The sequence below is a fragment of the Piliocolobus tephrosceles genome, chromosome 11, assembly GCF_002776525.5.
Source record: "Piliocolobus tephrosceles isolate RC106 chromosome 11, ASM277652v3, whole genome shotgun sequence".
NCBI classification, from domain to species: Eukaryota; Metazoa; Chordata; class Mammalia; order Primates; family Cercopithecidae; genus Piliocolobus; species Piliocolobus tephrosceles.
Window position 1 is genome coordinate 12,054,803 of NC_045444.1, and position 11,954 is coordinate 12,066,756.

Consider the following 11,954-nt stretch of genomic DNA (forward strand, 5'->3'; position numbering starts at 1 on the left):
GAATCTTGGGGGCAGTTTTTCCCCCATACTGTTCTCACGGTAGTAAGTCTCACAAGATCAGATGGTTTAATAAACGGGAGTTCCCTCGCACAAGCTCTCTTACCTACTGCCATGTAAGACGTAACTTTCCTCATCATTTGTCTTCCACAATGAGAGTGAGGCCTCCCCAGCCATGTGGAACTGTGAGTCAATTAAACCTCTTTCCTTTATAAATTACCCAGTCTTCATTAGCATGTCTTCATTAGTATGTCTTCATTAGCAGCTTAAGAACAGTATGAGTTCAATCTCACACAGCTGAGGACAGCGGGTTTGATTTTTTTTTTTTTTTTTTGAGGCGGAGTCTCGCTCTGTCGCCCGGACTGGAGTGCAGTGGCCGGATCTCAGCTCACTGCAAGCTCTGCCTCCCGGGTTTATGCCATTCTCCTACCTCAGCCTCCGGAGTAGCTGGGACTACAGGTGCCCGCCACCTCGCCCGGCTAGTTTTTTTTTTTTGTATTTTTAGTAGAGACGGGGTTTCACCGTGTTAGCCAGGATGGTCTCGATCTCCTGACCTCGTGATCCGCCCGTCTCGGCCTCCCAAAGTGCTGGGATTACAGGCTTGAGCCACCGCGCCCGGCCAGCGGGTTTGATTTAAAAAAAAAAATGGTTGAAACACTTGAAACACTTTGATAATTGTGTAATAGCCTCTCGTTGGATAATGCAAATGGTTACTATGTTAATAATAGAGGTCATTTGTTGCATTTACCATCTAAATGTTGGGATTTCCCTTTAAGACAAAAGACTAGACTTCTGAGTTGAGAGCTCCTGTGTACTGAAACCTGGATAGCAGCGGAGACTGCAGGTGCAGGCTTTGAGCCAGCCTAAACTCAAGCTGCTGGAGAGAAATGGCCCTGGGGAAACCACCCATGGATTCACACAGTAAGGAATACGTTGGTTTTGGGAATACACTGGTTTTAGTGACTTACACCACTGAGCAAGCACTTACACACCGATCTCCAGAAGTCAGAAGAAAATAGGGGATATATAATAAAAGTTCTGCGACACTGGATGCCTCCTAAGGTACCTGTGGTACATTCACCTGGATCAGACAGTATCATCACTTGGACACTGTCACTTGACCAACATGCCTTCAGCCTCCCAGAGACTTACGTATCACTACTGCACAGGCATCCCCTGCCTTCCACCTCCCCATCAGCCTAGACCAATTCCTGGTCCTGATCTGGCTGGCCTGCCCTGCCTGGAGGTTACCTAGGACCCAAGCCTCAAAGGGAAAAACAAAAAAGGCAGACTTTAAACATCCAGCTTTCTGTTCTTCTCTCTCCCTATGTATTTCTAGAGAATTAATATTTCTTGTCACTCAACACTACAATTCACAGGGGAGTTATTTTAAAAGGGAGAAGACACAAGAGTGGCACTGAAACATGGATCCAAGACAAAAGAAACACCAAGCTGGGCGGTGGCTCACACTTGTAATCTCAGCATTTGGGAGGCTGAGGTGGGCAGATCACCCCAGGTCAGGAGTTCGAGACCAGCCTGGCCAACGTGGTGAAACCCTGTCTCTACTAAAAATACAAAAATTAGTTGGGTGTTGTGGTGGGTGCCTGTAATCCCAGCTACTTGGGAGGCTGAGGCAGGAGAATCGCTTGAATCCAGGAGGAGGAGGTTGCAGCGAGCCAAGATCGCACCACTTCACTCCAGCTTGCGTGAAAGAGTAAAACTCCGTCTCAAAAAAAAAAAAAAGAAACACCAGTAATGTGAAGCTCAACATGCAGGTGACTGCTCTATTTTCAGCATTAATGATGAATTTATAAGAAGCACAGATGGCTAGCTCTACTCCCTCCTGAAATGCAACTAAAATGAGAGTTAAGGAGAAAACAAGGCATAAATCCACAGAGAGAACAGCAGCAGACAAAAGCAGATGAGACACAACATTTTGAAGCTTCTAAGACAGACAGACAAGTGGCAACTAACATAAAATATGGCCACTTCTACTATGTCATGTGCTAACAGAAGCCAAAACACAGCAAGCCAACTCCTGCTGCCACATAAAAATAGATTCAGAAATTGGAGGTAAGAGAATTCTAAAGGTGGGGGAGAAATCAGGAGAATTAATGGAAAGTCTTCAAAGGGGTCACCTGGCACCCACCCATGTAGACAGGGACCCTCCCTGATCCTGAAGATGATGTCTCTGGAGACTGGGTGTGGCCACACCACACACAGCTCAAAGTGACAGGCCACATTTAGAAGGAGAATATAGTCCACGCAAGTCAAATTCTCTATCTTCTTCCTTACTTCCCAGACTCTAGCTCTGAGCAAAGGCACAGTCCCAAGAGGAAAGGTTCACTGATACTGACAACTGGGTGTTCTGTAATGAAAAAGCCAATCTTTGCCTAACACCCTCCAGGGAAGCTCACCAAGAGATAGACTTGAAGCAAACACACAGACTTCCAATCAGCTTTTCAGTATGTCTCTGAAGTAGGAATACAGAGCGAGCATCATCAGTTTGAGTGGAAAAAGATACTATTTTTCCTCTGCTCTCACATCACAACAATCAACATAGAAGACTTCTGTGACCAAATGCGTGAGGGTTTCTCCCCACATACCAAGCAAGAAATCAACTATACAGCAAGCCCATGCGCAGTGTCGCGTGTCTGTAATCCCAACACTTTAGGAGGCGAAGGTGGAGGGACCACTTGAGCTCAGGAGTTTGAGACCAGCCTGGGCAACATGGTGAAACCCCAACCATACAAAAACATACAAAAATTAGCGGGGCATGGTGGCACACACCTGTAGTCCCAGCTACTCCGGGGCTGAGGTAAGAGGACCACTTGAGCCTGGGATGGGGAGGTTGTAGTGAGCCGTGATCACACCACTACATTCCAGCCTGGGCAAGAGTGAGACCCAGTCTCAACAACAACAACAAAAAATTCTGCAGCAAACACCAACCAGGTGTTCTGCAATTCAACTGTCACACTACCTACCTGGAGATAGCATCAGATCCCACACGTGAGGCTCAGTCCCACAAGACTGCCCACCCTTCAGACACTAGCTACAAGCCAGGGCCTCTGGAACATGTGATCAACTAGCTTCAAGTCAGTGAGAAAGAAAAGTAGCTCAGAGCGGCCGGGCGCGGTGGCTCAAGCCTGTAATCCCAGCACTTTGGGAGGCCAAGACGGGCGGATCACGAGGTCAGGAGATCGAGACCATCCTGGCTAACATGGTGAAACCCCGTCTCTACTAAAAATTACAAAAAACTAGCCGGGCGAGGTGGTGGGCGCCTGTAGTCTCAGCTACTCAGGAGGCTGAGGCAGGAGAATGGCATAAACCCGGGAGGCAGAGCTTGCAGTGAGCTGAGATCCGGCCACAGCACTCCAGCCTGGGCGACAGAGCGAGACTCCGTCTCAAAAAAAAAAAAAAAAAAAAAAAGAAAAGTAGCTCAGAGCAATCTGAAGAACATACAGCCGGCAAAGTGTAGAAAACGGGTCTTTAGTTACCACAGCCCCAACCATACTCAGGGTTAACCGTGTAAAGGGACTTGGGGTTTTTTCTATCTTCCCTTTCCTGTAGTTTCCAGACAAGCTGATAAATTACCAAGACAGTTACAACAAGTTACACAATGTGACCCTCAACCATTTTCTTCATGTTCCTGGAATGTGTGATACAAAGAACAATATACAGCCAACCAATAGTTTATGTTCAACTTAGAAACTCTCCCCATTTTTGCCCTTTAAAATCCCACTTATAACTGTTGCTACTCGAAGCATATATTCAGGACAACTTGAATCTATGCTTCCCAGGATGCTGTCCTCAAATCTGGCCTAAATAAACTGTCTTTTTATAGTAAGTTTTGCTTTAGTTCTTTCTTTAGGTCTATTAGAATTCCCATACCTCCCTGTGTTTAATTTGCTAGAGCAGCTCACAAAATCCAGGTAAACAATGACTTACATTTACCAGTTCATTACAAAGGGTATTACAAGGACACAGATGAAGAGATGCATAGGGCAAGGTGTCAGTGTTCAGGCCTCTCCAGGCACACCACCCTCCCTCCAGGAACCGCCAGGTGTTCAGCTATTCCGGAAGCTCTCCGAACCCAATCCTTTTGGGTTTTTATGGAGGCTTCATTACGTTAGCATGACTGATTAAACCAACGGCCACTGGTGGTCAACATCACCTTGAACCCTTCTCTCCTTCCTCAAAGGCTGGGGGGGCAGACATGAAAGTTCCAGCCCTCGAATGCTGCATGGGTGTTTCAGATGACCAGCCCCCATCCTGAAGGGAGTCTGCAGTCCATCAATCAATCACTAGCATACAAAAAGACATCATTTTGGAGAGTTTAAGGATTGTATTAAATAGGAGTTGTAAGGCAGGAAATGAGGTCAAAGACCAAATAAACATTTCACAGTATCACAATCAGACATTGGAGAAAAATCTAGACCACAAAAGATAGAGATTAAAGGCCGGGCGCGGTGGCTCAAGCCTGTAATCCCAGCACTTTGGGAGGCAGAGACGGGCGGATCACGAGGTCAGGAGATCAAGACCATTCTGGCTAACACGGTGAAACCCCATCTTAACTAAAAAAATACAAAAAACTAGCCAGGTGAGGTGGCGGGCGCCTGTAGTCCCAGCTACTCGGGAGGCTGAGGCAGAGGAGAATGGCGTAAACCTGGAAGGCAGAGCTTGCAGTGAGCTGAGATTGGCCACTGCACTCCAGCCTGGGCAACAGAGCAAGACTCCATCTCAAAAAAAAAAAAAAGATAGAGATTAAAGAAAATAAAATTTTAAAGGAAAAAAACCTCACAAGAATCAGAGACAATGCTCTGTACAAAAGGAAACTTTCAAAATATTACTTTACAGCCAGCCACAGTGGTTCACGCCTGTAATTCCAACACTTTAGGAGGCCAAGGTGGGTGGATGACTTGAGGTCAGGAGTTCGAGACCAGCCTGGCCAACATGGTGAAACCTCGTCTCTACTAAAAATACAAAAATTAGCCGGGCATGGTGGCAGGCTCCTGTAGTCCCAGCTACTCAGGAGGCTGAGGCAGAAGAATCACTAGAACCAGGGAGGCAGAGGTTGCAGTGAGCTGCAATCGTGCCACTGCACTCCAGCCCAGGCAACAGAGCGAGACTCCATTTCAAAAAAACAAAAAACAAACAAACAAACAAGAAAAAAAAAAGAAATATTCAGAGCTCTCAATTAAAAATAATAACCAAAATTAAAAATTCAATACAAGAGTTGAAATGATCAAGATGAAAGAAATCTCTCTGAAATGAAAAGTGAAAAAAAAAGACCAAGAGATGGAAAAAAAGTACAGGATGGGCCTGGAATATAAAATATTCTGCTGGCTGGGCACAGTGGCTCACACCTGTTAATAACAGCACTTTGGGAGGCCGAGGCGGGTAGATCACTTGGGGTCAGGAGTTCAAGACAAGCCTGGCCAATATGGTGAAACCCTGTCTTTACTAAAAATACAAAAATTAGCCAGGCATGGTGGCACACACCTGTAGTCCCACTTACTCAGGAGGCTGAGGCAGGAGAATCACCTGAACCCAAGAGACGGAGGTTGCAGTGAGCTGAGATCACACCACTGCACTCCAGCCTGGGCATCACAGCGAGACTCCATCTCAAAAAAAAAATTCTGCTTATAGGAGAATTTCCTAAATAAACCACAGAGGAAAGAGCAGAGAAATCATACCATAAAGCCATTTCCCGCAACAGGATAACACATTTCTAGATTCAAAAGCTCCAATGAGTGTACAGCATGATGAATTTTAAAAGATCCTCCGTAAGTAGGATGACTGAAATTTCGGAACATTAGGGACAAAGAAGAGAACCTAAAAACTTCCCAAAGAAAAAAGCATATATAAAGAATCAACAATCAGCAAGGCACAGGACGTCTAGAGCAATACCTTCAAAATGTTAAGGGAAAATAGTTATTTCCAAGTCAGAATTCCATACCCAGTCAAATTATTAATCAAGGCCAGGCATGGTGGCTCTTGTCTGTAATTCCAACACTTTGGGAGGCCAAGGTGGGAGAATCGCTTCAGCCCAGGAGTTTGAGACCAACCCAGCAACACAGTGAGACACTATCTCAACAAAAAATTAAGAAGTTAGCTGGGCACAGTGGTGCACACCTGTAGTCCCACCTACACGGGAGACTGAGGTGGGAAGACCGCTTGAGCCCAGGAGGTTGAAGCACAGTGAGCCATGAATCATCATGTCACTGCACTCCAGACTGGGCGACAGAGTAGGACTCTGTCTTCAGCTGGCAGGGGAGGAAATTCCCAGAAAGGCAGCTGTGCAGAAGGAATGGGGAAAGAAAAAACAAAAAACAGTCCAGACTGGAGAAGGACCGAGTACTACAGGATGGAAAAAAAGTCACTGACAAATTTCCCACAAGTTTTTGACTCATTGGTGAATTGAAGAGTTTTACAAGGCAGCAAACGTCTTCTATGATCAGAAGTCAAAAGATTACATATAAATCAATAGCAATTTTACCATATCCACAAAAATAAAATACTACTTTTTTTTTTTTTTTTTGAGACGGAGTCTCGGTCTGTCGCCCAGGCTGGAGTACAGTGGGGCGATCTCGGCTCACTGCAGACTCCGCCTCCCGGGTTCACGCCATTCTCCTGCCTCAGCCTCCCGAGTAGCTGGCACTACAGGCGCCGCCACCACGCCCGGCTAACGTTTTTGTATGTTTAGTAGAGACGGGGTTTCACCATGTTAGCCAGGCTGGTTTCAAACTACTGACCTCAGGCGATCCACCCGCCTCAGCCTCCCAAAGTGCTGGGATTACAGGCGTGAGCCACCACGCCTGGCTTATTTGGTCTTTCAATCTATGTACATGTATTATTTTGATAAATGTAAACATGTCAGCAATAATCTGAATTATCTTCAACTATATCAAAACAAAAAACCAACCTAAATTCATCTACCTACTTGAAGCTTCCAACAGTGCCCTGCTTTCGTCTTTAAATTGGGGAGAGAAATTTAGAGAGTATCTTTAGCAACCAAAAATCATAAAGCATGATTTGGATCACATTTTGTTTTGTTTTTGTAGAGATGAGGTTTCACTATGTTGTCCAAGCTGGTCTCGAACTCCTGGGCTCAAGGTCTTCCATCTCAGCCTCCCAAAGTTCTGGGATTACAGGTGTGAGCCACTGCAGCCAGCCCATCATATGCTTTTGAAAATTCACGGAACCTAGCGTTTGGGTATAAGCTTTAGAGTTAAAAGACCTATGTTCAAATCCTGACTCAATTGGGCAAGTTACTTTTCCAAGTCTAGTTTTCTGATCTATAAAATGAGAATTCCCACCACCTACTTGACAGGATGTTTAGAAAATTGGGTGAAATAATACATAAGTATTTGGCATGATGCCTCAGTTACTAGAACTCGATAAATGGTAGCTGCTTTGACAGCAATTATTACTATTTACTACTATTATTACTCTTACATACTTATTTTCCCCCGACCAAAATTTGCCTAAAATACTCTAGAACAAGCTCGTCCGACTCGTGGCCCCAGCCCAGGACAGCTGTGAATGCAGCCCAATACAAATTTGTAAACTTTCTTAAAACGTTATGAGTTTTTTTGCAGTTTTATTTTTTAGTGCATCAGCTATCATTAGTGTTAGTGTATTATATGTGTGGTCTTCTTCCAATGTGGCCCAAGATCTTAAGCCAAAAGACCGGACAGCCCTGTTCCAGAAGAAACAAGGACATCTGGCCGGGCGCGGTGGCTCAAGCCTGTAATCCCAGCACTTCGGGAGGCCGAGACGGGCGGATCACGAGGTCAGGAGATCGAGACCATCCTGGCTAACATGGTGAAACCCCCGTCTCTACTAAAAATACAAAAAACTAGCCGGACGACGTGGCGGGCGCCTGTAGTCCCAGCTACTTGGGAGGCTGAGGCAGGAGAATGGCGTGAACCCGGGAGGCGGAGCTTGAAGTGAGCTGAGATCCAGCCACTGCACTCCAGCCTGGGGCGGCAGAGCGAGACTCTGTCTCAAAAAAAAAAAAAAAAAAAAAGAAACAAGGACATCAAGCTGCTTCTCAAATGGCTCAGTAGACTTCTGTTTGTTTGCCTTAGCATGCTGAATTTCACACCACTCCATAACGTATTTTAACATTTCACTATTTATATACTGGAGCAAAATGGAATGCATAAACTAAAACTCATCAGATAAACACTAAGCCCTAGCTGTTGGTCTCTAGAGAATAAAATACCAGCAAACTAGCTGCAAAATAACATTGTTTTTATGCCAATAAAACCTATACAAAGCTTTAAAATATAAGCCATATTCAACAATTTAAATTATTTTAAATTTGAATTTGTATCTCCTTGAAAGCATTGAATCGAAACAGACAACAGATGGACAAAAAATACCACCTTTGGAATCTGACAGTTCTAAGCCTGAAGCCTACTTTGCCTTCTACTCACTAGTATGACCTTGATCAAGATTCTAAACCTCTCTAAGCCTCAGTTTTCTTACCTGTATGACAAGGCACAACCAATTACTTCATGGGGTTATTGTGACAATTAAAGGAGATATGTCCAAACAGCCCTGTAGTAGATTGTCCAGAAGTGAGAACTGGACAGGCGCAGTGGCTCACGACTGTAATTCCAACACTTTGGGAGGCCGAGGCAGGCGGATTACATGAGGTTAGGAGTTCGAGACCAGGTTGACCAACATAGTGAAACCCCATCTCTACTAAAAATACAAAAAATTAGCCAAGGATGGTGGCATACGCCTGTAATCCCAGCTACTTGAGGGGGCAGGACTCCCTTGAACCTGGGAGGCAGAGGTTGCAGTGAGCCAAGATTACGCCATTGTACTCCAGCCTAAGCAACAAGAGTGAAACTCCCTCTTGAAAAAAAAAGTGAGAACTACTACAATAACATTAGTATTTCGTTCAAAAAGCTGGAATTCAGGTTTAACTGTCTACAACTCCTCATGATATCCCAGATCTCTAGCTCTCTTTAGCTATAAAAGCGGCTTCCTTAACAAAAAGGAAGAAAACTCATCTCTGTTCTTCAAGGACAACAATGGACAGTCAAAGAGATGTCACAGGTACATTCCGAAACAGAAGGGAAAGAAGCTTACACGAACCACCATCACGTAGAGGTCAGCCCCCATGTGACACTGGCCATTTCCAGTTGGGAACCACTTCTTGACAACAAGCCTAATACCAGCACCATCAAAAGGCAGACAGGCCAAGAAAGCAAAGAGGCAAGAAAGTCCAACTTTCCGTTTCCATGATCCACTGTGGAAGCAAATATACAACCAACAAAACAACGGGGTCAATGAGCCCCCACTTTGGGAGCATTTTTAACAGTGTGTTTTGCAGTTTTTGGTAGTTACTATTATTAATAAGGTTTATTAGTTATTAATAAGGTTAATAATATTATTAATAAGGTTCAATTTCTTTAGACAAACAGTAAGAAGGCAGGCAGAGAAAAGGAGAAAGAAAAATACTAATGCAAGCTGAAAAGCATAAGCAAAGCTTTCAGAAAGAGCTGAGAAAAACCTCCACCTTCCCAAGGACTAACACAAGAGTATCTGTCCTTTCTATACCACTGCTGTACACATTTAATCAACTCAGTCCTTGAGAATATCAGGAAATTTACTTACAGAATGTCCCAACGCCTTTAAAATATAATGCTAGCAAAGAACTGCTGTCAGGTTCTGAGTTCTTTTCTGCAGCCTTCTTCAATAAGCATTTACTGACCACCTACAAAGTGCCAAACACTATGCTGTTTATTAGGGAAACGCTACAACACAGTTTGATTCTTGTCCTCAGGGAGATCAGTACCAATGGGGAAGAGTCGAGTAAAGAGATCACCACCACAGAGAGTAAACACCAGGCACAAAGGAAGCCCAGACAAGCGCCAGTCCTATCAATATCCAGCCAACCAGCCCACGGTTAGGAACTTTCTGAACCTAGTGAACACTCTTGAGCACAACTGAACCGGTCACAGCAGTATTCCCACATACCCACAGGTCCTTAGGCAGACACACCCACTGCATGGGCACAGACACACAGCTGTGTCTGCGCATACATGTTTTCATTCAACAAATATTGAGGGCCATACTAAACGCAGTTAACAGTGCCAGCTCAGGTCCTAATTCCTCATGTGACTTCGGAGAAGTCACTTCCTGCATTGGTACTGGTTCTATCAAAGGCCACAGAAGACCTTGGAATATTCCTCCCCTCAGCTGTCAGCCCTCCTCCGTCGGTGGTGGTTCCACCCTTTCCTAAGCACTAAAAATTTAAAGGCTGAGACCATGAGTCAGTATTATTTTGAATTAACCGTGTTCCCCTAAATGTTTACAGTGACCACTGCACCTCATTCCTTTCCTCCACCCACCCTGAAACATCGGAAATTTACTATTCGCTCATTTATGAAGCCTTTTCTATGTGAACCAGTCTACATTTGAGATTTAAGCAAAGTGGGGGGGGGGATCCCTATGCAAATCACTGACCTCCGGAGATTTCTATCTAGTTGAGTAAGAGAAACAAACACGAAGAGAGATATGTAAGATAACGTACACCAAGCACTTACGACTAAAGACACTGCAAGGCCAAGAGCAGGTGAAATGAAGCGGGGGCGGACCGCACTGCGAGGGTAAAGCCTCGATGCCCCCCAGGACTTAAGGTGGGGAGACCTCTGGACAGGAGAACTGAGAAGGCAAGTTCCCTGGAGCAGAGGGAGCAGGAGGGGTGGAGATCGGACGCCAGAAGACCCCAGGTGGGGGGGCCGCAGCAGGTCCCGACGGTCAGACGTGTGGGACACTCCCGAGCGGCCAGAAAGGATGCAAGGCGGAGGCCGCAGTCGGGAAAGGGAGAGGGGCCGCAGGGCCTGAGGGGAGGGGCTCGGGGAAAGGCCCGGAGGGGGGACGCCTGGGAAGCGACGGGAGGGGGCCCGAGAGACGGGGGGGCCCACTGGGAGGGCTCCCGGATGGGCTGTTCTAGGGGAGGCTGAGAGGGCGGACCTGGGGAAGGGCAGCGGTCCAGGGAGGCGGGAGGACCCGTGGCCAGGCGCCTCAGGGGAAATTAGGGAGTGGGGACGCTGGGGAGGTGGCGCGCTGCGGGGTCCCCTCGGAGGAGCGCGAGGCTTGGCGGCTCTAAGGGAGAATCTGGAGGGGCGCGGGCCGGAGGGGAAAGGAGCTAGGGTCGTCCGGACCAAACAGAAACACTCACCTGCGAACCAGAGCGGACAACTGTAAGACGCCGCAGCTGCTCCTCGTCTCCTAGCCCTCGACTGCCGCACGTCCGGTGTCCTGGCCGCCGAGCTGACGTCACGTCACGGTGCGCATGCGCGGCGGGCCCCGGCGGGTGGGGCGGGGTGTCTGGGTGGTTTCCTGAGAAACGGGACTGGAGGAGGCAGCGGGTGTGGATCTCCCCAGGAGGTCGGCGCTTCCACTAAAAGGAAGTGTTACCGAGTGAGATCCCGCCTTAAAAATATAAAAATCAAAACAAAACAACAACAACAAAAAGAATTGTTAGCACCCTAATCTTGATTTCTAAATACCGCTCTCTAAAAACAGGGCCAAGGCCTGTTTGAGAATCGCTTGAGCCCAGGAGTTCAAGACCAGGCTGGGCAACACAGTGGGACACTTTCTCTACAAAAAAATAAAAATAAAAAAAATTAGTCTGGCGTGGTGGTTTGCATCTGTAGTCCCAGCTGCTTGAGAGGCTGAGAGGGAAGCTTCACTAGAACCCGGGAGGTCAAGGTTGCAGTGAGTCATGATTGTGTCACTGCACTCCAGATTGAGCAAAAGTATGAGACCCTGCCTCAAAAAAATAATAATTACAGGCATGAGCCACCACGCACAGTCAAAAAAAAAAAGTAAAATTTTAATAAAGTTCAGAGAAATGAGAGATATTTAATATTTTAATAAAGCCTTAGAGAAATGGGCGACTCTAGGACCCAGGCTCAGAAAGCTCTAGC

The 11,954-nt window shown here is 46.2% G+C and overlaps 1 protein-coding gene across 2 annotated transcripts in view; it reads right to left on the reverse strand.

Moving 5' to 3' along the window:
- The window catches only part of PLEKHB2 (pleckstrin homology domain containing B2), a 49,935-nt gene extending 38,612 nt beyond the window's left edge, over positions 1–11,323 (reverse strand). For both annotated transcript variants that reach the window (XM_031936410.1, XM_031936409.1), the window contains exon 1: positions 11,204–11,323. The gene's annotated coding sequence lies outside the window, so the exon portion shown is untranslated. The remainder of the gene's footprint in view (positions 1–11,203) is intronic.
- Between the last annotated feature and the right edge of the window lie 631 nt (positions 11,324–11,954).